Source organism: Phocoena phocoena, chromosome 6 (assembly GCF_963924675.1).
Source record: "Phocoena phocoena chromosome 6, mPhoPho1.1, whole genome shotgun sequence".
Taxonomy (NCBI): domain Eukaryota; kingdom Metazoa; phylum Chordata; class Mammalia; order Artiodactyla; family Phocoenidae; genus Phocoena; species Phocoena phocoena.
In genome coordinates this window covers 5,882,838-5,906,536 of record NC_089224.1, presented here as the reverse complement: position 1 = coordinate 5,906,536, position 23,699 = coordinate 5,882,838, and the positions used below count along the sequence as shown (strand labels likewise).

The 23,699-nt window shown below is 41.6% G+C and overlaps 1 protein-coding gene and 1 non-coding gene across 2 annotated transcripts in view; both read right to left on the bottom strand.

Annotated features, from left to right (window-relative positions):
* The window catches only part of GALNTL6 (polypeptide N-acetylgalactosaminyltransferase like 6), a 1,146,418-nt gene that overhangs the window by 308,414 nt on the left and 814,305 nt on the right, over nucleotides 1-23,699 (bottom strand). The gene's annotated exons all lie outside the window — the stretch shown is intronic.
* TRNAG-CCC (transfer RNA glycine (anticodon CCC)) lies at nucleotides 2,021-2,093 on the bottom strand. The gene has a single exon. It is a non-coding gene; the product is annotated as a tRNA-Gly (tRNA).

Below are 23,699 nucleotides of genomic sequence, written 5' to 3'. Positions count from 1 at the left end.
CACATAAAATATGTCGTCCATTTTCACAATTGTTGTCTTATCATTATTATTATTTTTAGTGGGTTCAGTTTTCAATCTTGTGTGAGTCCCACTGTCACTGGTGTTCACAGGACTCCACCAGGCCATGCATGTCACCCATGGGGACAGCTCTGTCTTATATCCAGTCTTTCCTTTGTCTCCTTCCCAAAATGCCTCTGGTCTCTCCCCCATTTAACTTCTACAGTTACTTAAGAGGTCCATTCAATTTCTTCATACTTTTCCATGACCTTGATTTCTCCCTCTTATGGACCCTAATATGTTTTACTTATTTAACACGTATGTATTTTGGGGTCATCTAATTTATTGCATCATTATTTAACATTCAAAAAATATATATATGACCAAATTTGAAGGTTCTTGAGAACAGAAAAATGGTTTATGATTTCTTGTATTCCCCAGCATCTAAGTTAGATATTTTAGAATAGCTGCTAAGTAGATGTTAATTGAATAAATGCCCTTATAAACAAAGGCATGCAAGTGAAATTGTGAATGAGTGAACTAGTTGGAAATCTGGGATCTAGAAGTAAAAGCTGTCGTACTCAATAATATCTGATGGTTTACATTGGGTTGGCCAAAAAGTTCGTTCGGGGTTTTCCCGAACGAAATTTTTGGCCAACCCAATATAATGAACTTTCTGCTCATGTATAAAAATTTCTTAACTCCGTTTTAAAGGTTTTGATCTTGTTTACTGTGTTGTCAAGCTACTGAAATAGCTAATAACTGGGTGGATAAAGATATCTTTTCACTCCTAGCAATTTTTGTGAAGAACGGACAGCTATCTCTCTGTATTTTTGTATTCATCTAAAGTTGGATGAGCTGGCCTTGCACAGTTGGGGGTTGGCTTGCATGATTTCTGTTTGTGGCAGATGAGTGAATCCGTGATTTGGGGAACGATTTATCTCCTGGAGGTCACGAGAATGGCGTCTGTGTAACGCCTACAGTTCAAACTAGTAACACAAAAGAAAGCCAACCTCTGCTTCCACCAATTTGTTTTTAAAATAAAGAATAATGCTATCAGTCAGCTGGTAGTTTTTTGTGAAAAATCATCCTTCCTGCTGTGTGTGGCCAGTGTTTCACCAACTGCTTCATTCTGTTCAGTTTACGTGTCAAGGACTCAGCAGCTAACTAAATCCTTAACAAAGAGAACTCAACTGTGACACTGTCCCTGTCCGTTTCCGACTGTAATATCTTTGGTTGGAAGTTGTTACATACTGCGTAGTTATGGCCAAGTGACAGATAATAAGAGCCATATCTATTCTAGTAAAGCTGTGAGATTACTTTTTCATGGCTTTCCAACCAAAATAAATGCAAATTGTTTTTCAAGGTTCAGTGTAAAAAGTGTTTTGAGTTAAATGAATTATTGTACACGCTTTGGCACATTGATTCTAACAAGTGACATCGTCATGTTGGCTGCAAACATTTCCAGTTGCCAAAGTATTTTCATATTGCCTTACAAGGACGTGATGGACCACTTTCCATCACCAAGTAAAGCACATGCATATGAGAGAGAATGAAGTCTCTCTAGCCCTGGGATCTGGGCTCTGCCTGGCTCTGAGGATGTGACCACAGGACATTATGATTCAAGAAACAGAAGTGCCCCTTGGAGGACAGGGCAGATGCCACCTTGGGTTGTGTTTCTTTGGCTCTGATGATGTTTGATGTTTGGCTGGATTAGGTCTCTCTCTCTGGGCAGAGTCTCTCCAGCCCACCCCACATTTCTCACAGAAGCTGAGCTAATGAGAGGAAGAAGCACAGGGGACGGGCTCACAGCCCTGTTTCACACTTTGGGGAAGTGTGTTTAAGAATTAAAGGCAATATCATGAATATCAACTTTAAAAAAAGTTATTTATTTATTTGGATGCACTGGGTCTTAGTGGTGGCATGCAGGATCTTTGTTGCGGTGTGAGGGATCTTTGGTTGCAGCGTGTGGGATCTTTTAGTTGCGGCATGCAGGCTCTTAGTTGCTGCATGCAGGATCTAGTTCCCTGACCAGGGATCGAACCTGGGCCCCCTGCATTGGGAGCACAGAGTCTTAACCACTGGACCACCAGGGAAGTCCTAATATCAACTTTATTGTATAGGAGAGGCTCAGATTTTTTTCCCCCTAATTTCCTTCTCTTAGCTCTCGGGGAACACTTTCAGGCAGGATATCAAATTAAAATCTCTGTTTGCAAAACTTCATGGAATTGACCAGGTTAAAATGATTTTAAATGTCACATTCACAAAGCCATCAATAAAGGCCCTTCCAAGTGGGGAGGAAGCACTGCCCCAGCTCACTCATTGCAAAGGCATAGCTGAGTCCTGCTAGCACTTCCCATATACACTGACCCAAAACAGGATAGCCAATAAAATACAGGGCACAATATTTGGAACGTACTTATACTGAAAAACTATTTGTTTATCTAAAATTCAAATATAACTGCTATCCTGTATTTTATCTGAAAACTCTAGCCCAAATTCCTTTACAAATTTTCTACTAGACAAATGGCTGTTTTTGAGCTTATCCTTGATTACACTATTTCATATTCTGTCACCTTGATTTTATGTATATTAGATTCCATTGGTTTATTGTACATGACACCAACTTCTACTAAGAATTTGCCACACTAAAAAAAGAAAAATTAATGGAATCAACTTTACCTTCTTAAGAGACTCTAAGGTTACCATTCTTGTAAAATTGCATTTAGTGATCTAAAATAAGACCTCAGTTTGGTTTCTGTTACATTATCTTATATAGTAAAATAGAATAAATCTGTCAGTCAATATTCTACATCCTGTCTGTTCATGTTTTATCTCTCCAGCTCGGTTATTATCTACCTGGTTAGGGATTCTATGCTTCTGTTCACCAAATGTTGAGGGTCATATGACCATCTCCTCCCTTTGTTATTTATCTTCCCTTTTCTCACACAAACTTTAGTTTGTTTGTTCTGAGAGTTTTAATTTTGTGAAATTGAATTTTTCCCATCCTTTCCCTCCAGGACATAAACAGAGGAAAAGGCTCTTCTTAGGAAATATACTGAAGCATGAGGAGAGAATACTGTATGCTCCAGAGTTACCCTGAGGTGAGTTGGGGGTAGTGAATCAGAAGGGCTGGGTGTTCCAGAGTTACTTTCCCTCTGAGGCCACTGTGGCATGATGGGAAGGACACTGGACGTGCCATTCAAATCTTTACATTCAGGTCCTTGTCCTGAAACCTAGTAGTTATGTGTTCTTGCAGTAATGACTTGATATTCTGAATTTCACTCTTCTCAGCTATGATATAGGAAGCATAATATATCCACAAATAACTGCTCTAAGAAATACAATAATAGTCGGGAAAGTGACTTATAAAGTATTATACCATTATGAGATATTAATTTTTCTATATTAAATTACAATTCATTATTCACAGGATAGTGTTAGAAACTCATAGATACAGATATAGATATACTTTATATATGTCTATACCTATATATCTATACATCTTTATATATATCTATATAACTTATAGATATAGATATACTTTTGTATATATACGTCTATTATACGTACAAAACAGCATCTGCCTTAAGACACTGATGTTGTATATTCTTCACTAACTGTTTTTAATTCATCTTGAATAAAGTGATCTAAAACATGTCATAGAAGTTCTTTTTGCCATCAATTAGATCAGTAAAATCTGCTTTTCAGAAGAAATTAAAACAAGGGTAAGAATACCACAAAGGATCCCAGAGACTTCAAGAACACAGTTTACTTTTGATAGAAAAAAGAACCACCAGAATAAGGTTTCATTATTTACCAGGCATTAACAATTGACTAATTCTGCTTGATTCCCTTAATTACCCTCCACGAGCTACACCGCAGAAGCCATACCTCCATTCAGAGCCTGGGAAAAGGGCACCCCCGGGTCTCTTCAATCACAAGAGACATACAGCTGTGATGGGAGTGAGGCTAGAGTTTCTGTCGATAAGATGGAAACTTCTCTGTGTCTCTATGCTCAGGGCCACTTTCATTCTGTTTCCGACTCTGCCATGAAAGAGCCCAGCCAGGGCTGATTATAATTCTGTGCTGAGATGCATATACTCATCTCGAATCTTTGTCTCAACTGATTAGTGTTTGGTAACCCCTGCATTCTACAGGGAATCACGCATTTCCATCCATGCTAGACATAAAATATCTGTTTTGACAGTCATGATTGTACTTAAATAGTACAGATTTTAAATAATCAAAGAGGGCTTATGTAATAAAGTTTGAGGTCTCAAAAGTGCTTTTCTGTCAGCAAGGAGGAGAAGGTTTTTTTAAAAAATAGGATCATAAAATGATAGAACTAGAAGATAGCATGGAGATGCCTAGACTTAAGCACTCAGTTTACAGATGGAAAAGGACATACAGAGGGAATAAAAGAAGCTAGAGTGGCTTGCCTAAATTCACACATCTGGTTAAAAAAACTAGTATTTAGATCTCTTAGATCCCAATTAATTTTTCTTTCCAGTACAACTTTTAAACCTTTTAGATTCCTTCCTTCCTTCCTTCCCTCCCTCCCTCCTTTCCTTCTTACTTTCTTTCGTTCTTTCTTTCCTTCTTATTACTATTATTATTTGTTATGATTATTATTTTATTATTTATTTAGGTTAATAAAGCATATACTTGGAGTCAGATAGGCTTTGTTCAAATTCTGGCTCAGTCACTTATTAGCTGTGGAATCTTAGGTAAGCTGTGTAGTTTCCCTATGCTTCAGGTTTTCAGTTATAAAATGGAGAAAATAACACAATTTATCTCATAGGGATAATAAAGATTAAACGATCAAAGAGTAAAACATATGTAAAGACTCTTTTCTGAGCCTGGCTCAAAAATATTGGTCATTATTATTACGAATCCACTTTAGTGTAGATTTTAAGAATTAAATTAATAAACTTAAGGTATGCTAAGTGATTCTTTTATCTCACATATTAGGATGATTAAAAAGTCAATGCATAGTTTTAATGGGAAAATATAATTAGATCAAAATTACCAGAATTCAGCTCCCAAGATTGTTGTAAGCGGTGAAAATGTGAAAGTAATCATAGATAGTTATGTTTGAGGGAAAACCTGAGAAAAGAATAAATGATTGAGAGAAGATATGGAAGTCATATATATTTTTTTCAAGAGAACTGTGGTACAATACTCAAATAGATTTGAATCGTATATCTGCCCCTTAAAAGTCATGTCATCTTGGGCAAATTCCTTAACTCTTCGTGCTGGTGTTCTTATTTCCCCTAGCTTTACTGAAGTATAATTGACAAATAAAATTTTTTATATTTAAGGTATACATCATGATGATTTGATATATGTATACATTGTGAAGTGATTACTACAGTCAAGCTAAGGAACACATCCATTGCCTCATAGAGTTACAATATTTTTCTTGTAGTGAGAACACAAGATCTATTCTCTTAGCAAATTTCAAATATACAAAACCATACTATTAACTATTCTGTGTTGGTGTTCTTATCTATGCCACATGGGATAGCAGTCAAAATTAAATAAGACAACATATATCAACTATGTACAGTAGAAAATAAAGATGATAATAATAGGTCAAGGAATAGAGTTGGGATAAATCATAGTAGCACCCAGGTCAGCATCTAATGGTGGAGAAACATTACATACTCATAGATGCAGTGTCTAGAAAAATATATAATGCTTTAGAAGCACAGGTATAACAGGTCACCTGGTCACATTTTAGACCAGGGACTAGCCAACTCCAAATCCTATCTCTGTGACCCAGAGGTTTAGAACGATTTTTACATTTTTGAGTAGTTGAAAAAAAATCAAAAGATGAATGATATATTATGATATGTGAAAGCTGTACAGAATTCAGATGTGACTGTCCCTCACTGGAGTTTATTGGCATATAGCCATGCTCACTCCTTTCATGTTGCTCATGGCTGCATTTGTTACAATGGCAGAGCTGAGTGGTGGCAACAGAGCATATCTGGTCCACAAAGCCAACCTTATTCACTGTCTGTGCTTTTACTGAAATCATCTGCTAACTCCTGTTTGAAACTGAAAAATCACCTGTGAGAGAATGTATTTTCATCAGACCCAGAACCAGAGACTGATATCACAGAAGAATGCATCAGGAGAGAGGAGAGCCGTTCCAAATTCCGCAAATAAACCAAAGCAGATCAAGAAACAGTTGAGGAGAGTTGTTTATGCCAATGGCTGCTCCCAGTGCGTAGGAAAGAAGATGGTAGAATAATGGTCTTTATGAAAGAATGGATATTCTTTCAAAGAAAAGGCTAACAAATGGGCAAATGTTTTCTTAGAAAGGAAATGTGCTTCTGTCTTCCCTATATCCCATAGCTTAGGCTGTTCTTGATCCTCTGCACTAGAGGTTGGACTCCCTAGAAAGCAATCAGATCACAGCCAGTGGGCAAATTGCCCCACAGTTGTTTGTGGCTGTTGAGGGAAACAGACCGTTTTTGGAAACTCTGCCTGAGAATCTAGCATTAGGAGATTAAAATGTCTAATTTAGAAAAAAACAACCTACAGAATGGGAAAAATATTTGCAAACCATACCTCTGATAAGGGGTTACTATCCAAAATATATAAAGAACTCATAGAACTCAATAGCAAAAAACCCCAAATCATCCAGTTAAAAAATGGGCAGAGGACCTTAATAGACATATTTCCAGAGAAGATATACAAACGACCAACCCAACAGGTACAGGAAAGGATGCTCACCATCACTCATCATTAGGGAAATGCAAATCAAAACCAGGATGAGATATCACCTCATGCCTGTTAGAATGGCTGTCATCAAAAAGACAAGAGCTCAAAAATGCTTGCGAGGATCTGGAGAAAAGGGAACCCTTGTGCACTGCTGGTGGGAACGTATTAGGTGCAGCCACTGTGGAAAACAGCATGGAGGTTCCTCAAAAAATTAAAAATGGGACTACCATTTGAGCCAGCAATTCCACTTCTGGGAATGTATCTGGAGGAAGTGAAAAACACTATGTTGAAGAGTTATCTGAAACCCCAGGATCATAACAACGTTATTTACGGTCACCAAGACACGGAAACAACCTACGTGTCCACTGACAGATGAATGGATAAATAAATTATTGTATATATAACAATATTATTCAGCCATAAAAACAGAGGAAATTCTGCCTTACAACCACATGGAGAAACCTTGAGGACATTATACAAAGTGAAATAAGTTAGAGAAAGACAAATACTGTATGGCCTCACTTACGTGCGAAAGAAAGAAAAACACAAAATCTCGTAGAAAAAGAGATCAGACTTGTGGACACCAGAGGTGGGGGGTAAGGGTAGGGAGAAGTTGGATCAAGGTGGTCAGAAGAACAAACTTCCAGTTAACAAGATAAATAAGTAGCACTAGGGATGTAATGTACAGCACGGTGACTATAGTTAACACTGCTTTATTGTGTATTTGAAAGTTGTTAAGACAGTAAATCCTAAGAGTCCTTATCACAAGGAAAAAAATTTTTTTTCTTCTTTATTTTTTTTGGTATATGAGATGACAGATGTTAACTAATTGTGGTCATTTCATGATGTATGTAAGTCAAATCATGCTTAAATGTATACAGTTCTGTATGTCAACTGTATCTCAATAAAATTAGGGGAAAAGGCTCACGTGAGGGGTTGGTTGCACTAAATTTAAAAATGTACGCAAATTAGAGACAAAACATCCCATATCGCCTCAACGGACCACGCATCACTCTCTTTTCCATATACCCTGTTCTATACCAGTTACCCCAATACTATGTGAATTCTCCTTTCCCAACACATTTGCTCAATCTGTTTCCTCAAATGGAATTTTCATCCTTTGCTATAAAAATCTTTTCCAGCTTTCAAAACCCTATCAATTTCCTCCCTTTCGAGAAGATTCTTCCTGTACGGCAGTTAGAGTTGTTCCTTCCCTCTTCTGTCTTTCCACACTTCTTCAGATGCACCTCTGTTTCATTCTTTATTCTGTTCTTCTTACTTGGCTCATATGCATGGCCGCACCCATTTACTGGACCATAAACTCCTTAAGGACAAGACCGGGGCTGCCGTTTGCTGCCCCCTGTCCTTAAGCTGAGTATTTTGAGTGCGGTGGAGGCCTAATGAATAGCTATTAAAATGAATTGCTAAAGTCATTTCTCCCCCTTTCCCCTTTTCCGTTTCTCCAAGGTGGAGCTGTCCTCAAAAAAAAGTGGCAGGGAAAGTAATGAGTGCTATTAAAAATCAAGGGGTGTTGAATTGGGTCGAAGGGCAATACAATCCCAAGTCTCTACATATTAAAATATTGTACAATTAAGCCTAAATAATTCTCACTATGTAAAGAGCAATTAACACACATTGAACTAGTCATTAAACATGAATATAGAAAAATGTTCTCTTCTGAATAGCTGATTTGTTTCTTAGAGCAGTAAACTTGGAGACATTTTTTTAGTTATTTGTTGGAAAAATCAGCTTTTTCAGGGATAGACACTTAGTTAGCTAGAGCAGGTGATTAACTCCAAGAAAATAACATGTTGATCCCGTGAGGCGAACCATTGCTTGCACAGATTATATTTAGCATTTCGGGTGTTTAATTGAACTCTGAAGTAGAACCGGAACAGGATGGATATAAAAGCAAAAAAACATTGTATCTGGCATAGCCAACAGCACCTTTTAAATCTCATCCCCGTAAAGGTGGAAACATTAGCAGCCCCTGCACCCAGATGGCCTAATATCTTTTAACTTCAAAGTGAAGGGTCACACTTGAGAGCCTATTTTTGATGCAAGCAGATCTTTACAACTAAATTCTAAGCAGTTGCTCACATAGAAATCACTCAGGAGAAAACAGAAAGCGACCACAGTTATAAAAAAGAAATGTGCGTGGATGTGTGAAATGAAGCTGCCAACCACCTCATCCTGTTGGTTTCATTCTGAGGGGTGCCCATCAATTTTATGAGTCAGATGGAGAGCAGTGCCTGTTAGGATAATGCATGAATAACCCATATTTTTAAGGGCATGCTTTGTGTTTTACATAATAAAGCAGAACCAAGTAGAAAATTACTTGCTCAGTTTGCCTGAGACCAAAATTCGGTAGGAATCAGTTACCTGGCTGATGGGACGTAAGCTCCAGAGTGGTACCCATCGGGTCTGTGAAACAGTCCAGTCATAGGTAGCTGTATTTTCACATCCTTAGAACAACAAATATTTATGACCGAGACCATTTTGTGTTGCTTCGTGAATTCTTTTGCTAGAGGTAGAGAAGTGAGACGTCATTTTTTCCTCTCTCAAAGGGAGATCTATATAATTTAAAATAAGACTGGAGAAAAGTCTTCCACTTGGCAAGGAATTAAAGCTGGATATGTCCTTCTTAGTGTCTCTCCACATTTTGTAAATGTCCTTGTATTTTTTTGCTCATTACTTGATTATGAAGACTTTTCAAAAATCAAATACTTTACATGGCTAAGTAGTAAAAGTTTAATTTAAAAGCATCGGACCATGACATAATTTTAACTTAAAATGAGCCTCCTGGGTTAAGCAAATGCTACTTTTTTTCTGGGTCACAAACTATCGTATACTTTCCTGTTTAAAAACATTACTTTGGGCCACATCTAAAATTCTTTCATTTTTCTCTCTCTCTCCTTCTTAGAGCTAAGTATCTAACTTGAGATTTTAAACTTTAGCTGTTATTAAGGAACCCAGTTTGAGGGCAGACGTCCTTTCTCCTTTGGGGATGTACGTACCTCAGGGTTCAGAGATGATAGAAAGCACGAAATATTGAGAAAGTGGAGCTGGAGAAGGGATCCTCCAGGGCTCAGTGACTCCTTACTTATATTTGTCTTTGCCCAGTACTGAGCACAGTGCCTTGTACGTAATGAAAACTCAGTAAATATTTGTGGAATTAAAAAAAAAACAGGAATTGGGGCATGTGCCATTTATTAGTTGTGTGGCCTTGGGCCACACACACAACCGCTTGGACTTCAGTTTTGATTTCTTTTATCTGTGAAGTGATGATCTTTCAATTACATGGTCTATTAAGTTCCTCTTAAGTTTCAGCATTCTGTAATTCCATAAAAACTTAACTTGGCCATAACAGGAAAGAAATGACTGCTGAAGTGGCAAAAAACACACAAAAGCCTCAACTGGAAGCTTTCTTTTTTTTAAACAATTATAGAATCTAATCTCCCCAAGCAACAATACATAGCCTCCTGGACTCTTGGTGGACCACCTATGAGCTCTCTGTTCATTTACTTAGAGGAAAATTCATATAAAGCTGTATCTTAAGGTGGATTATCTTTGGTAACTCTCGAAATGAACACTTTGATTAAACAGGAAAGTAGTGTCTTGATAAATGACTATTACTGTACAGGTCAGCCTTAGATAACAGGCAAAAACTGAGTGGACCTTTATTTTTATGGTTGCTAAACCACACTGAGCTCAATTCAACCTAAAATCAGGCAAGAGGACTAATAAGTCTGAACCCTTGGTTAGCAGACCTAAACAAGATTATATTCTAATTGTCCAAGGAGTTCTCCAAGGCAAATCAAGCTTCTGTCAGCCACCCCTCACATACTCAAGTTCCTGAAAGTAATTAAAAAGTAAAAGATTTTCATTTTAATAAAGCTGTAATGTGTACTGGTGTCTAAAATTACCCACAGTCAATTACACAAACACCCAGAATGATTTTTTTTTTGCTTTCCTTGTCACCAGTAAAAGGCATGAAATAAATACTATTGCATTTTACCTTCACAAGAATATTTTGAGATTAATTAAAATAATATGAGTGAGACATAATAAGAATAGAAATTAAAAACTGTCGTATTACTTTTTTAGTTCTTATTCTCTACTATACTAAGCATGGTAGAGATATTACCTGTAATTCCTGTGACAACCCTGAATGATAACTTTTCTCCCCATTTAATATAAAATTGAGGTTTTTTTGTTTGTTTTTTTTTTTTGCGGTACGCGGGGCTCTCACTGTTGTGGCCCCTCCCGTCGTGGCCTCTCCCACAGCAGAGCACAGGCTCCGGACGCGCAGGCGCAGCGGCCATGGTCCACGGGCCCAGCCGCTCTGCAGCATGTGGGATCCTCCCGGACCGGGGCACGAACCCGTGTCCCCTGCATCGGCAGGCGGACTCTCAACCACTGCGCCACCAGGGAAGCCCTAAAATTGAGTTTTTGAGAGCTTTGTCCATTCATAGTTACATGATCAGTAAGTTCTAGAGTCATGATTTGAGCCAGGTCTTTAGGGCTCCAAATTCAGTGAACGTTACAAGTTTATTAACATGAAAGTCAACTCCTTGGACAACTAGAATACAGTCTGGTTTAGGTCTACTCACTGAGGGTTCAGACTTATTGGTCCTCTTCAGAAGCTAAAGCAAGCCGCCAACATAAAATTTAGGGGAAATCTATATCTTTCTTAATTATTTCACTAGAGAGTAAAAGGAAAGCTAAGCTCATTGCATCGAGCCACATGGATGAAACAACAAAGATTGAATGAAATAGAGGAAAGAAATCAGTGACCGCAATTCTGAGCCTTGATCTCAGGAAACACAATGGTCACACACAATTTCTACATAGCTGGGTGCTGATGGGGTCAGATTAATGCCAGATGCTCCAACACTGCAAATGACAGATTTTGAATTTAATATCTCAAGACATCTTAATGCTCAACAGCTATATAACAGACCTAAAATTATATGATAAAACTCATTTTCCCCCCAAAATATTTTAGTGTTTAATACCACCACTTTCTGAGTTTGAGTTCTCAAATTCAGGACTTCAGTCCAGTGTGGGAGGAAGTTCATCCTTCTCAGCTGCCCTCGAACTTCATCCACATGGCTCTGCTGTGAAAACCCGCTCAGATAGGAAACTGGCGCTGCACTGCCTGCGGCTTATTTTCACTTCCCTTTGAATCATATGATGAACATCTTGAAGTGGGACCAGAGGGGAAGATGGATGCAGACTTTGAGTGGGAGCTTTCTTCTGTCACTTTAGATGGTGAGCTGGACTACCAAGAGAGAGAAAAGATGCTTTTATGGTTGAGGGAGGCCAATAAATGGTGAAGCTAATTTGAAGCCGTGCTTCTGACTAGGAATAAAATAAGTCACGCAGGCGAGAAATCAACGCTCTTTACGTTATGGACTAGAGCTCTGCCAGAGGGGGGTGTATCCGAAGTCTCCTTACAATAGTAATGAAAGGACAGCGATTTTGCTCTCAGCTTTTAAATGAAACCTCTTCATGGCCTAATTGTGTCAGCTGCTTGATCCTTCTCTTTCCAGGATACCCTCCTGGAATGGATGACACCCTCCAATTATGTGGCTTCTCTCTGTAGTGTCCTCAAAAACCATTTGAGACGTCAGTGTTGGGAGTCTCTCTCATTAGAGGGTTAGCTCAACATAAAGGGTTTCTGTAACCTTTACTATTTGAAATTTAGCCCTTGGATTCTTGTGACTGGTCATGTTCAATTCATTTTTTAAAATGGAATTCATTCAATTTCATTTCACTCAAGTTCCTAGTAGAGGATATTAGTACCGCGAAATATATCAATGGCAATAATTCTCAAGAACGATATGGTTTTTCTCATATCTTTTTTGGTTTCTAGAGAGTGAGTTCAACTCACAAAGTACCTTAACTCTCCAAATCCCATTTTAATGACCCAAGACACATAAAATCTACGCTTAAGTCTTAGACAAGAAGAAAGGCGATCATCAATAGGTCACAGTCTCTGAGGCATTTTGGTTTCAGATGAAGCCATTGTGATTTCCTGGGGGAGGGGGATCTGGTGAGGGGTTCTCAGCACACAATTCAGCACTGGAAAAGCGGGGGGCGAGGGGCTTTCCTTCAGAAGTTAGAGTGTTTTCTGAGGGGTCATGAGACCCTCCAAGTGGTAAGCATGAGGATCCCCAGTGGGTACCTGGCAGCTTAGGTCAAAATAAGGATTTGCAGGTTCTTGCTAATGGCTTACGTGGAGCAGGTAGGGGAGACAGGATTCCAGCGCTGCCCCTCAAACTCCTGACCCCCTGTGTTCAATCAAACGCTAATTTAGGAGCTGCTGGGCAGGGTCTGGACAGGTGGAATTAGTGTCACTAAATCAGCTGCCCTAGAAATGGGGAGATTATCCTAGAAGACTGGGGTGGCCCAGTGCAAGCACATGAGTTGCTTATAAGTAGAAGAGTTGCTCAGAGGACTGCAGGGGGAGAGGGAGCAGGAGAGACCCCGCGTGTGGGGCAGGCTCGGCCAGTGCTGGAGGCTGGAAGCTGGAGAAAGGTGGCCCCCAGCCAAGGAATGTGAGTGTCCCCTGCAAACTGAGAGACCTCAGTCCTACAACCCCGTGGCACTGGATTCTGCCAACAGCCTGAGTGAGCTTGGAAGCAGACCCATCCTCAGATGCCCCAGCAAGGGACACAGCCCTCCCTCCATCTGTGAGCCCAAAGCAGAGTCAGCTGTGTGGGACTTGTGGCCTCAGACTGCGAGATAAGAAATGGTTATTGTTTTAGGCTGCTAAGTTCTTGATTTTTACAGGGGTGACAGAAGGTGAATACAGCAACTGACTCGTGCTTTGTCACTTCGTGTCCCTCCGCTCTGAAGGCGTACTGAATAACATGGAAGATTTGTTGCAGGGAACGCCTGATATGGGTGAGACAGAGCCGGAAGGAGAAGGGTATGGCGCTCAGGTAATCTACACACCTGTGACAACAGACCTGGAGGGGAAAATGAAACAAACATACAAAAACTCACCCTAGCAGTGTATCCCCTTAATATTGAATCTTCTTAATTCCTTGCCTAGTTCCTCTTGGGAGCTATAGCTCTAACCAAACACAGATGCCCCTAGGGTTCTCTCTGCCACCCACAAGAAGTGAGGGAGGAGGGAAGGGTGGGCATGAAGGGCAGGGGCCAGAAAGGAACAATTAAAGGGTTTGGGGAACACGGCTTGAATTCCACTCACAGAAGTTGGACTCATCGTCCCCCCAGGATTGACCTGGAGGTGATGGCTTTGGAGAGGAAGCGGGATGTTTGGGCTGGAATGCCCACCAGTTGCCTACTTTTCTCTACTATATTCAAGATGATTCCCACCTACCTTCTGGAGTACAGTACGGGTATCGCTGGAGGGCAAGGGCGATGGTTACTTTGCACAGTTCCTGCTGGGGTCCACAAGAGCTGCAGATACTAGTCAGCTTAGAAACTTGCTTCTCAAACTTTGAAGGGCATGTGTACTGTGACTCCATTTCAGTTTCCAAACAAACCATCATTCATGTGAATGTAAAACTCCTTCTATCTCCTTGTTAAAAGTTTCCTTGGTCCCACAGCAGGGATCCTGATTAAGATGTAGGGTGAGGGTGGAGAATGCATTTCTAGCAAGTTCCCATGTGATGCCAATGGTGAAGGTCCAAGGAACACACTCTGAGATGTCACTGGCCTAGACTGCTATTTAGAAATGACAAAAACAATCATGGAGCATATGATGGGAGCTCCTTGAAAAATTTGGACAATGATGAGAAATCATAGAACAAGTCCCCTAAAGAATTAATGGCAAAAGAGAACAGAAAAGAAAAAATAACCATCATCATTCACCACAATATTTGAGAGGTTCTTTACTGATAACATAAGACCTTATGTGAAAGAAGCAACTGAAGAGAAGAAATATTTTTTGAAATTAAGAAAAAGTGATTGCTAGCAAAAAATGATCAGATTCATTGAGGGGCAGAATGACCACTTTTCTAATTTCAATTTAGTTGAACTGGAAAAGGAATTTGAGGAATACTCTTAGAAGACAGAATAAAAGATAATAGAGATATTTTGAGAAAAATGATAAACAATAAACTCTGAAGAATTGAGCTAGGCATACCAAAATCTACATGGTAGTTTTATCCAGGAAGAGAAGGAACAAAGGAAAAAGTACATTTAAAAAATTGAAAGAATTTCCTAAATTGAAGGAAAAAAATCGAGTTAGATCTTAAAGATTCTTCTAACCCCAGTTAAAAATAGTAAAGAAAATATTATTATTTCCAGGTGCAATTTCTAAATTCTAAGAATAAAGAAAAAAATTCCAAACACTTTCAAATAAGGAGGGAAAAAACAAAAACAAAACGACACCCCCAGGGCTTCCCTGGTGGCGCAGTGGTTGAGAGTCCGCCTGCTGATGCGGGGGACGCGGGTTCGTGTCCCGGTCCGGGAGGATCCCGCATGCCATGGAGCGGCTGGGCCCGTGAGCCATGGCCGCTGGGCCTGTGTGTCTGGAGCCTGTGCTCCGCAACAGGGAGAGGCCGCAGCGGTGAGAGGCCTGTGTACCGCAAAAAAAACAAAAACAATAAAACGACACTCCCAAAACAAACAAACAAAAAACAGGCCATCCACATTGGAAAGAGAATCAACCGGGTGTCAGATTTCTCATCCTTAAAACTAAATTCCTGCTGCCAAACTTGTTCCTACCTCCAGAGCACTCTGTTTCCTTTTGCCTTGAGGCTCTTGTCCAGACGGTCAAATGTCTGGGTCTTTCTCTTCTTCCAGGTACCAGGTCACACAGCAGCTCCTTGGAGAGAGAAGCTGACCCGAGCGCTGTCTGAAATGGTCCCCATCACAGCCTTCTAGGCTCACACCTCATCTCACTCCCTTCACAGTGCATCTTGCTGTCTGAAATGATTATTTGATTCATTGCTCATGTGCCTATCTTTCTCCAGACAAAGAGAAGATCCTGCAGGGCCTTGTCTGGTTGATTTTATTGTGACTCCTCAGAGGCTGGATCAGTGTTGGACACCTTGTCCACGTTCAGTAAGTATTAGCTGAATGAATCAATGGATGGTCCACTGTATCAGTGAGGCAGAAACAATCACCAGGGTATCTTAGGAGCTTAGTGCAACAGAGCTTGTCAGTCATGCAATCTACACATTCATTCCAGGTACGATGAAGGCTCTGTTCCAGCTTCCCTATAGACTATGAAACCCCAAATACACTGACAACCATGGCAGAAAGAAAAAGAATGGCAGACTACATTATGGTTCTCCAAAATTCCACCCCAAAATGACTCTGGTCCTTCCTGGTCATATTTCACTACCCAGAGCATCACTTGGCCAGATCCAACTTCACAGGGACAGGAAAGGACAGTCCTACAAGGTGTCAGGGAAAAATACTTGGAAATGTTTGGTAACTAGCAATGATGATCGCTGCATATAAATGAAAACTGTTTCCTCTGCTTTTCAGAAAGTGGTTCCCCCTTCCATTTAGATCTCAGCTGGAATGTTCTATCGTAGTAAAACAGGTTTTTTGGGTTTTTTAAAATCCCCTGAGCCTGTTGCTTCTGAAATTTAACACGAATGTGAATCATCTGGGGGTCCTACTAAAATGCAAGTCTGGGTGGGGCCTGAGATTCTTCTTTCCTAACTGGCTCCCAGGTGGTGCCAATGCTCCTGGTTTGCAGACCTCACTCTGAGTAGCCAGGTTTCAGGAGACTCTGGATGCCTCTGTTATACTCTCTCAAATAACCAGGCATCCTTCTTTATAGCACTTCTCTTAGTTTGTAATTAGACCTTCATTTGCCTGAGTATTTGAGCATCTACTTCTCCCCCAGACTCTGAGCTCCATGACATCAGGGAATATCTATCCCCTCCCTGTGATGAAGGTGCTTGATTAATAACAGCTGGACTTAAAAAACGGCTGAGTTCCTAGATTTCTAGGGATTGTCCATATTTCTAGGTAAGTCCCAGAAGCACAGGAACTTTGCTGGAGCAGTCAGTGGCCCTGAAATCAGCATGCAGTCTTTGGAAGGTGCTATGGTCTGAATGTATACACGCCCCAAATTCATGTGTTGAAACCTAATGCCCTAACGTGATGATGTTGGGAGGTGGGGCTTTGCGGAGGTCATTAGGTCATGGGGGTGGAGCCCTCGTGAGGCATTAGTGCTCTTATAAAAGACGGCTGGGAAAGGTCCCCTGTCTCTTCCACCGTGTGAGGACACAGTGAGACGTCGGTTGTCTGCAATCCAGAAGATGGTCTTCGCTGGAACCCGACTACTGTGCAGGCAGGATGACCTTGGACTTCCAGCCTTCAGAACGGTGAGCAATACATTTCTGTTGTTTATAAGCCACCCGGTGTGTGGTATTTGTTATAGTAGCCTGAACGGACTGAGGAGGGACTTTGTGGCGAAGTACTCCTTTGAGCCCTGCCTATATAGTGGATGTATATTAGCATATATTTGTAAGGACTCTTCCTTTTGGTACTTGGACACTAAAATGTCACAGTGTTAGCTAAGATATTTGGTGAAAGCAGTAATTGGTCTGTGAATGCTGCCGGGTTCTCATCTTTTATGTTCCTAAAGTTCATTTGGTTATTTCCAGCGTTGTCAGTTTACTCACTGTATTAGAGTTCTCCAGAGAAAGGAACCGACAGGGCGTATGTATGTATATACGAGAGCACGAGAGAGCGATCTACGTTAAGGTGTTGGCTCGTGGAGTTGTGGAGGCTTGGTGAGTCCATAGTCTGATGCGGGAGGCAAGCAGGCTGGAGACTTGGGAAAGGGTTGCAGCCTATCTGCCCTGAGGACTCTTTCTCGCTCACGGAAGGTCAGTCTGTTCTAGAACCTCAGCTAATTGGATGAGGTCCATTCGTGTTACGAGGGCAATCTGCTTTATTCAGAGTCCACGGATTTAAATGTTAACCTCACCCCCAAAACACCTTCACAGAAACATCTAGAATAATGTTTTATTAAATACCTGGGCATCACGGCCTAGCCAAGTTGATCCATAAGATTAACCATCGCACTCACCTTTCACCCAGTTAAGGATGAGTCGGGTCTCCTAGTGAGGATAACTACCTTAATAAGCCAGTTTTGAAATCTCTAAAGTAGGTCAATTTCATATTCATCTGCGATCTGAGTTCATTTAGCACTGTTACTAGGACTTATTTTTAACAGCCAGCGCTGGCTCAGAGGGAAGAGGACAAGCGAATTACCGTATCGTTTGAGGTAATATTCATATTTCTTCCTTCCTCTCGAGCGCCTTTTAATTTTCTGCTCTAATTTATAGCATGATAATTAGGAGTGCTGATGATACACTCGAGCACGGTGTGTGCTTATGGGTAAACGGGGCCGTGACTAGACCGTGAACTTTGGGTTCACGGGACTTTGCGAGGTCCACATGCTCCGCCCTGGTAGGTGAATGATGAGCGGCTGCTTGAACTTCATCGCTGTGAGCCAGACCTGCAAAGGGCAGGCCGCTGAGCAAAGCTTGGGAAAGTAGGGACAAGGGCGCCCCCCACTGCTTCAATGAGAGCCCTTCTCCCTCTGGCTCTGAGGTTCCCTTCCTTGAGGTCCGCGTCTCAGGTGACAGCTGTGAGGAGAGATGCTAATGACCGTGGAAGGGCAGCACACTTGGTGCTTTTGACTTGTGGAAGGAGATGAAACAGATGTCTGCCTGTCTGATGCTTCAGTTCTGTGGCCTGACGGAAGTGCTATCCAGTATCAAATCTGGAGGATGTTCTAGTGGGCCCTCCTGTCACACGACCCCCAGGGCGAGAGGGTGGTGTCCGTGCTGGGGACCAGCGGTTATAAAAGAGGACAGGAAGGAGTGGTTATCCTAATCCTCAACAACTGCGGCTTTACTTTGTCTCGATGTAAACCAACTTTGTGATCTTGCCTGAGCTGACGAAACAGGCTTTTACACAGACAGCACGCTTTACAGAGAACAGACTGCGACCCATTCCTGAATATACTGAAAGGAAGCAAGAAAAGGAAGGCTGAGGCTCGAGGAGCAGAAGACGAACTAGCCCAGCGGGGAAGTTCACGGGCTTGGTGTGAGTATCAGTCAGGAAGCAGCCAGAGAAGCAGAGCCAGTTCGAGCAATATTGATACTGATTTCGATTTAGAAATGTGTGCGAGGAATTGGCTTGTGCACTTGTGGGAGCTGGTGACACGAGTCCAAAATCTGCAGGGCGGCCAACAGGAAGGGCAGGCTAGGACTCCTGGAGATCAGTGGACGCTGTTGTCCACAGGTGGGATTTCTTCTCCAGGGAAGCCTCTGCTCTAATAAGGCCTTTCGGCTGATTGACTCAGACCTGCCCAGATTATCTGAGACAATCACCTGGACTTAACATCACTTCATTACGGACTAGCATTGCATCTATGCAATACCTTCACAGCAGCAGCGTCTTAGATTAGTGCTGTTGGGATAGCGGAGGACTGTAGCCCAGCCAAGTCGATGCCTCAAAAATAAGCAGTGTTGAGGGACTTCCCTGGTGGTGCGGTGGTTAAGAATCCGCCTGCCATTGCAGGGGACATAGGTTAGATCCCTGGTCCGGGAAGATCCCACATGCTGCAGAGCAGCTAAGCCCGGGAGCCACAACTACTGAGCCCATGAGCCACAACGAAACTACTGAAGCCCGTGTGCCTAGAGCCTGTGCTCTGCAATCAGAGAAGCCACCACAATGAGAAGCCCACGCACCACAACGAAGAGTAGCCCCCACTGGCCGCAACTAGAGAAAAGCCCATGCGCAGCAACGAAGACCCGACACAGCCAAAAATAAATAAATAAAAAAAATTAAAAAAAAAACTTAATCAGTGTTCAAAAAGCCCGACACTTACATATGCACGTCTGTTTGAGATTTATGCCTCGGGCTCCTTTCTTTGTGAACTGAGAAAACTATAGTGTCTACATCATAGGGTTGTGTGGATAGGAGGGGATTAAATTATCGAATACATCTATGCAGAAGAGCAGTTGGTACATATTTGGCATTGTTAAACGACTTCTACTCTTCCAATCCTTCTCATCTCAATTATTGAATTTCATGGTCCTATAAACTCTTCTAAGCATGAGATTTTTTTCTTATTTATTTATTGGCTGTTTTTTTTACACCTTTATTGGAGTATAATTGCTTTACAATGGTGTGTTAGTTTCTGCTTTATAACAAAGTGAATCAGTTATACATAAGTCCCCGTATCTCTTCCCTCTTGCGTCTCCCTTCCTCCCACCCTCTCTATACCACCCCTCTAGGTGGTCACAAAGCACCGAGCTGATCTCCCTGGGCTATGTGGCTGCTTCCCACTAGCTATATATTTTACGTTTGGTGGTGTGTATATGTCCATGCCACTCTCTCGCTTCGTCCCAGCTTCCCCTCCTTCCCTCTCCCCCACCCCATGTCCTCAAATCCATTCGATGCAAAACAAGTAGAGAGAATTTAAATGATTTGTCATCAACATATCTGCTGGAGGTCATGCAACCAGGGCTGGAAACCGTGTTTGTTCTATTCTGGTGCTTTTTATAGCTGAGATGGATGTGTCACCATGGGTGTTGCTGCCATTACCAACATGAGGTTTTTCAGAACTTTTATGTCATTTCTACATAAACCAAAATAAATCACAGTTAGTTACCTGTGTTACATAAACCCAAGGTTTAGCTGGAGTCACCCCATCTTTTTGGATTTCAATGCAGTTTGATTCAGACTCCCATCAGTGTATGGTGAAGAACTGGGCGCCCTTCTGTTGTCATGGGGGATTCTCGGGAGGCCACTCCTGGCTTTGTCCCTTTTCTTTTTCCAAGTCTGAAATGCAGCCCCCTTGCCCTGGTGCCCACCAAGGCATTTCTGAGTGCAGTCGACCTTGTGGAATGGTAGCAAAGTGGTTTTCTACACGGACAGGCCACAGTTTACCTTAACCCGCGCGAATCTGTTGCTCTTCCCACAGACTGTCCCTATTACGTGTAGCTTTGACCCCCTCTCTCTTCCTCTGCCCAACTCTCTTGCTGCTAATCCACACTCTTATGTTCCAGTTACTATTTTTGTAGCGTTGTGACCATGTTTTCGAGGGCGGTTAGGTGCTAGGAGTGAGTTTGTTACCGACCAAGGTTCTTGGACTCTTTAATCAGTAGAAACTGCTGAGACCAGATGAGAAATTCAGGCAAGGCTTTACTGGGACTCGGGCTGCAGGGAAAACAAGGAACAGGTACGCTTGTTCACTCCCCGAGGGGGCGGGGAACTGGTTCCTTAAATGGGGTGAGTGTGGGCGGATTGGTGGGTCGGGCTGGGGGAGTGGCTTAGGAGATCTGCCCATCCTCCCGGTGGCGGTGTGTGCAGGGGGCATGCGCAGTACCCTGCTTTTGCTCTGCTCTTCAGCAGTGGCAGCCGGGTTTTTGGTCTTTTTGTATCTTGTCCATGATTTGCCCCAACTGTACATGCACGCAGTTATTTTTAGTCCCTTTAGAGTTTCTTTGTATCTGTTGCTTGGGGAGACGTCTGTCCAGGTACAAGCACAGCAGCAAAGCATCCCAGGTCCCAGCCTGTTTCAAGTTCACACCCTTCCCATCCATATACACCCCGAACTGCCTAACGGTGTATTTTCTAAGCAAAGCCAGTTCTCTTCCTAAAGAAACTTAAAAAAAAAAAAATCCTCTTATTCTAACAAGAAATTCATTTTTAGGCAATACCTGTATTAAGATATAGATGTTTCCACTACACCTTTCAAAAGCAAAAAACAAACAACTGACAAAGATTGATAGGTTTGTTTTTTTTTTTCACCAAACATCTAGGGGCTTATTTTATTTCCTGCTTCTACCCTTCATTGGCCTTTAGAAGACGAATTTCCTCTATGCTGTGTAACTGCTGTTCTGTAGAATCATCATTAATTATCAAGAGCCACAAACAGACCCCTCTCAGGATGGATTATCTATGGTCACTGCATAGTGACTGACCCTAATCCTGGTGCCAGGTATCGGGACAGTAACTTGTGTGTGTGTTTCAAGAAAGTATCCTAAAGCTTGAAGAAATGGAAAGGAAAGACTCAGTGCCAGTGGACCTGGCTGGCCTGTCAGCTCGTGGTTAACAAATCCACAGGAAAATCAACAACGGCCACAGTCTTTCTTCCTTTCTCCTTTTTCTGTTCTTTAATGAAAGGAGGTTATTTCAATTTTTTCACATTATAAACCTTGAAACCAAATTCGTTACCTGGTGTTCATAACAGAGCAGAAAGGGAAAAAATACTGTTCCTCTCATTTAACTCAATAATACTGTATTACGGATCTAGAATTAGATCCATTTAGAATTAGAGTGAAGCTCTGAAGAATGCTGAGGTCCTCAGGCTGGACCTTCAGATCGCTTATTTTAGAAAACTAATAGTTCACTGGTCACTTCAGTGGCCCATCTGGACTAAACAGTTTACTAAAGTAAGACATTTGTCTGTCTTTCAGAGACAGAGTGCCCTTTCATTGAACAAGATGTGCAGAGTGAGGCTTAGGAAGGTGGGAGGCTGTGTCTAGGCAAGAGATGCCTGGGAATCTCCTCCGCTCTCTGAATAGCTCATCCACTTTGCTAGCGTCATTAGTGTGGATATCATTTGCTCAGTTTCCATGAAGGAAAAGACCCAGTGCGATTACCTGGTGCATTTTTAATACTGTGTGTCCTGTCACAGATGTTTTGACTGGTGGCTAACACATCCAGAGTAGAATCAGCAGTGGTTAACAAGCCTTTCTTTTTCCTCCTTTTCTTCTCCCTCCTTCTCGTTCTCGTCTTTAGTGAAAGGAGGTAATGGCAATTTCATTTAGTGAAATTTGAAACCAAATTCTCTACCCAACATGAGAAAAATACAGATGATCGTAGACTTATCTTCCAAGAGTTGTGTGATTAAGAAAATGTTCAAAAAAAAAATTCCAAAAAAAAAGAAAGAAAATGTTCAGAAAGTGTATGTTGAAAAATGAGATTCCCAAGACAAGTTTTGGAGATCAAGTTTATTTCTAAGAAAATATAACTCTAAAATTACGATGCAGTCTTGGACTTCTCACCCTCTGTACTGCATGAATCGATTCCTTATATTAAGTTTCCCTATCTATCTATCTCCTATTGACTCTGTTCTCTGGAGAACCCAAACCAATACACTTGTCTTAGGCTGGAAGTAAATCTAGGATATCTACCTGTCCCTGAAAGTATAAGCCATCAAAGATTTCTTGAGTCATGCCTATAATAGGACACAAGAGTCAATCTTAAGGGGCTCCTACTGGTCAAAGATGGGAATATTTGAGCATTAAGAAAATGACTGCCATAGGTCATGGCATCACGTCTGGCTTGGGCAGAAGTCCTCCCCCTAGTGACCAGGGAGTAGCTGAGGACTTGGTGATGGAAGTTCTGGAGGCCTTGCTCTGGGCAGACCCGAGGCTATGGTGCCCCCGTGGTGGACTAGACCAGGATGGTGGACTCCAGGTTCTGAGAGATGGACGGTCTAAGACATACAGCAGCACTGTGGAGGTGAGTGTCGTGTGACAGTCCTGCAGCTGGCCCCTGAAACAGGACATGAGCTTCAAGATCCTAGACTGTGTCCCCATCCAGGAACTCATAGCACCATTAAAGAAAAAGATTGCTATAGATAGAAATAAGAAAAAAAATTGTGAATTCATAATGATACTTTGAAAAGAAAAATGTATGCCATGTTGGTTACCTTTGTAGGTTACTAGACCACAACTCATTCTTCCAAAGAATGATAATTAAAGGGAAAGAATTGTATGTAAAGAAATAAAAAGTTTTACAATGCAGAACATTTGACACACATATTTGGGATATTATTTTTGAAGCTGCCTCTTTTTTTTTTTTTTTTTTTTTTTTTGTTTGTTTTTTTTTTTTTTTTTGCTGTATGCGGGCCTCTCACTGTTGTGGCCTCTCCCGTTGCGGAGCACAGGCTCCGGACGCGCAGGCTCAGCGGCCATGGCTCACGGGCCCAGCCG